Genomic DNA, 4,589 nt, shown 5'->3' on the forward strand with positions numbered 1-4,589 from the left:
ATATATATTGCTCTATTCACTGCTACCACCAGTATTCTGTTCCCAATACCACCAAAAGCAGAAAGTGAAAAGCAGCAGGCGGGAGGGTTTGTGCTTCAGTCAAATCTACATGTGTGTTTACAGGCACGCTTCCCAGAAACCCCTCACCATTCCAGAGCCATCAAGGGAGTAGACCACCTACAAATTTAAAGGTCCTCTTTGCCTCTTTCAGAATCTTGCGGCAAATATTAAACAAATCTTGCCTTCTTCTAGCCCTAGTCACTGTCCAGAGTCAAAATGACAAGAAAAGGAAAACCCAGGGTGTGGCGTAGTAACGGTGTTGTCCTTTGGCCCAAGATCTCCCCATACCAGAAATGTAACCAATAAACTTCCAAAGACCTTCTCTCTTCCAAGTTCCACAACTTTCTCCCACTAGCACCTTCTAGGGGCTTTCTGGAAGAAGGGAAGGAAGAGTTTAGAAGAGGAATAATCTTACTTTACTTGTTGCAAATCAAATACCATTAACAGCTAATTGCCTGATGTGGCCAGTTATTATTTATGCTACGTGATTCCTAGGGCCCCTCTCCAGTCAGGAAATGTAACAGGATGGACCCCACTGTGTCTAAACAGATATTTTGAAAATGAAGTCCCAGGCTGGGCATGTATGTACCTCAGTAATAGAGGGCTCACTTGCCTCAAGCATCCTCATGCAGGAAGCATGGTCTCCAACACCACGCGTGCATGTGCACACACACACACACAACTCTGTGAAATGTTATCAAAACCCCTCAAAGAGATTAAATGGCTAATTAATTTATATTATGATTTTAGCAAAGTAGGAAAAAGTAACTGAGAGAATATATGGACAAATAAAACTTTTGTGGCCTGAGTGTTGAATGATTTCACTTTCATTTATAATATTGCTATAAGGTATATTTTGTTTAATAAATGAAATTATTTTTATGGTTTTGTCTATTACTATATAATAAGTGACTCCAAGGCTTATAGGCTCACAACAACGCTTTATTATACCATATTTCTTTTTTTTTTTCTTTTGGCACTGGGTTTTGAAGTTGGGTCCTTATGCTTGCAAGGCAGGTGGCAGAACCACCAAGCCAAATCCCCAGTCCTTATACTGCAATTCTATGGATTGGCTGGATGGTCATGTGGGTCTCACTTGGGGTCTTTCACACATTTGCTATAAAGTGGCAAATCGGTCTGGTGCCCCTCTTGTGTCATTTATTTCTGCACATAGTGTCACCTTCTGGTGCCTCCAAAAGCCAGAAGCAGAAGATGATCTTAAGTTTGGAATGTGGGCCATACTTGTCTATATGCCCTCCCAGCTTTTTTCCCCCTTCTTCTGCTAATATAATATAAATTAAGTCCTAGAGCTCTAAGTTCCTCCACATTGTCTTGGTCAGAGTTATAGGCCCAGCCCAGATGAAAGGGGAAGGACACAATCCCAACTCTTGGTGGGAGGAGTGACCTGTAGCTATAGTGAGGGGTAGTATTGATTGGGATATCTTTAGAGATCAGCCATTGCAATAATTTTTAATGAAATCTCAAGCCAGTAATTAATGGTATTAGCTTTCCTGTCACTGAAACAAAATACTCAACACCCACAATTCTTCAGATGGAGAGGTTTATTTGGCTTAGCTTTCATGGGGTTCAGCCCATGATTGGCTGGCTCCAAGGCAGAAACAGCAGGGTAGAAGGACCTGGCAGAGGAAAGATGCTCACCTCATGGTAGCCAGGACAAGGAAAGAGAAGGGAGAAATGGGGAGGGACATATACCTTCCAGAGGCATATCCCCATTGACCCACATCTTCCACCCAGCCCCCGCCCCTGAACAGCACATTTAGCTGTGAACTCATCGATGGATCAATCCACCCATAAGTATAATGCCCCCATAATCTAATCACCTTTCAAAAGCCTTACCTCTGAATACATGAATCTTTGGTGGGACACTGATCTAAATTTAAATCATAACATTAATATTACATCTGATTTGTTTCCTATGTCCATCCATTTGTTCATTCATTCATCATTCATTCATGTTGAGGCACTTTGCACCAGGCACTGTTCTACTGTTGGAATGCAGGGCACAGAATTGAACAAGCGAAAAGAGATCAAATCTTCACAGAACTTACATTCTTAAATTCTTAACATTGCAAAGAATAAGCAAAGCAGACATACACTAAAAGGTGGTCTAAGTGGGTGGGAGGCTATATTAGAGTGATCAGAGAAGGCCTTTTTGCTGTGAAATTTGAAGATCTGCAGGAAAGGTTTTGTGAACTGCAACTTTTCAGGGCCTGAGGCCAGAGGATCACAAGTTTAAGTTCTACCTGTGTAACTCAGCAAGACCCCATCTCAAAATTTAAAAAAAAAAATTAAAAAGGTTTGGGATATAGCTTACTGCTACAGCAACCCTAGATTTGATCTGCATACATACAAAAAAATTCCAGGGTCTGAAAGAAACCTGTTCTTCTAAAGGAACAACACAGACCAGTGCATTTGAAGAATAACTGGTGAGGAGAATGATTTGGGTCAAGTCACAGGAATAGTCAGAGGTCAGGCCACAAGGGGCCTTCAAGGAATGGTAAGGGGTTTGGATTTGATCCTGGATAATGGGAAGCAATGAACAGTTTGAAATAGAAATTGTATTAATTTCCTAATTCAAAAGATCACTCAGTTTAAAAAATTGACTTTAGGATCAAGGACACTAAAGCTATTATAGTAGCTGCTGGAGATTAAGCTAGGATGATTAGCCATAATTATGGGGCATCATTAGGTGAGAAATATATTACAAAGGGGTTACTAAAAAGTACTGGCATTAATGATAATAGTAAGTACTATTTACTGAGTTCTTATGCCAGATACTGTAACATAATCTTCAGCAACAACTTTTAACTTAAAATTGCCTAACTTTATGAAGTAGGCTGTATTATTTCTGTTTTAACTGAAGTTTAGAGATATTAACTTCCTAAGTCCAAAACTGAAGCAGAACTGGAATTTAAACTCAACTGTGCAGGTCTTAAAAACAGTGGTCTTAAATTATATATGAAATGTATTTGCATACTTTTTTTGGTACCAGTGACTGAACTCAGGACCTTATGCTTTCCAGGCAGGTGCACTGACACTAAGTTAAATCCCCAGCCCCATGCATACTTTTAATAATACCTTTTAATGGAAGAACTGATTGCTAGGGGGACAGTTGAGGGTCATAAATAGTACGCTTGTGTTTTAAGGGTGATCAAAGTCTGGAATCTGAACTCACCTTAAAGTTGGCTAAGTATGGATGATCTGTATTCTTCAAATTGTTTATGTGACCCATATTCAAGTTTTTTGCTACAGATTTCCAGTAATTATTTTGTGGTTAATGTCAATATTTAGTTGAAATGTTAAATGTGTCTGATGACTAATAGACATGGATTATTGATTTTTTCCGTTGCATTGGCAATAATGGAAACAAAATGTACGTGACATAAAAAATTACGGAAGAGTAACCCCATTAAAGTATTAATTTCTAGTTCCTTCTTTGTCCCCAGACTGCAAAATAAATAGACATGAATCATATCAACTAAACTGAAGAAAATCAAGGTGACAAATACTCAGCTGTTAGCAATTAAGAAAAAAAAAGCGTCACTGACTTCAGCCCTACATGGAAAGATTCAAATATATTCTGACATAGCTTTTGCTCTCAAAGATTAGACAACACATGCTTTCACTGGGAGAGAAATGGCAGTGTAGACTATGGGAGAGAAACTAAGCCCTCAGCAGAGTCTACATTACCAGTCCAGAGCCCAAGCACTGGAAAGAAGCTGAGGCGCACCTTGCTGTTCATCAGGGTATTTTCCAGTGGGTTCTGCCATTTACCAGTACACCATTTGTCCATTTTGACGTGCTGCTTACCCATGTCTTAGTATTTCTCTGATCAACCATCTTTTAGGACTGATCTCTCATTAACAGTCCAGGACACTCATTTGTCCTCCTCTCTGCCTCCAAATCAGGGTGGGAGATTTGGAATTCTTGTTGGTTGATATGGGAGAAGGCTTGGAAACTTTCTGGGGTGATGTTGGTAACAGGAAGCAGGATTATTTGGAATCAGTGTGACATCGTCTACTGAGCCAGGATGGCAGAGGAACACACCACCTCATTTTGAAATGTTAAGTGTCTTGTACAGGCAGAGAGCATTAGAGCAGGAAGGGAATTTAAAGGACATCCAGGTCCACCCTTCCACATAACAGGCCCAGGAGGAAGCAGATAAGCCTAAAAGGAAACCTTATTTTGCTTAGTCAAAACCAGGAGTGTAATTTTTTCTTTCACTTTTTGCAACACTTTAATTTCTGAGACATTTAAAAATTCATTCTTAAAAAACCTCATAAAAAACACAATTAACGGACAATTTGTAAATAAGACTGTCTGTGAATAAGAACAATTTTTTTTTGTTTTTCTTTTTTGAGGCAAGGTCTCTCTATGTAGTTGAGACTGACCTGGAATTCACTATGTAGCCCAGGCTGGTCTCAAACTCACAGTGATCCTCCTGCCTCAGCCTCCCAAGTGGTGGAATTACAGGTGAACAAGAACAGTTTACCAATGTATCATGCTTT

Source organism: Fukomys damarensis, unplaced genomic scaffold, assembly GCF_012274545.1.
Source record: "Fukomys damarensis isolate Sample0158 unplaced genomic scaffold, DMR_v1.0_HiC HiC_scaffold_15, whole genome shotgun sequence".
Classification (NCBI taxonomy): domain Eukaryota; kingdom Metazoa; phylum Chordata; class Mammalia; order Rodentia; family Bathyergidae; genus Fukomys; species Fukomys damarensis.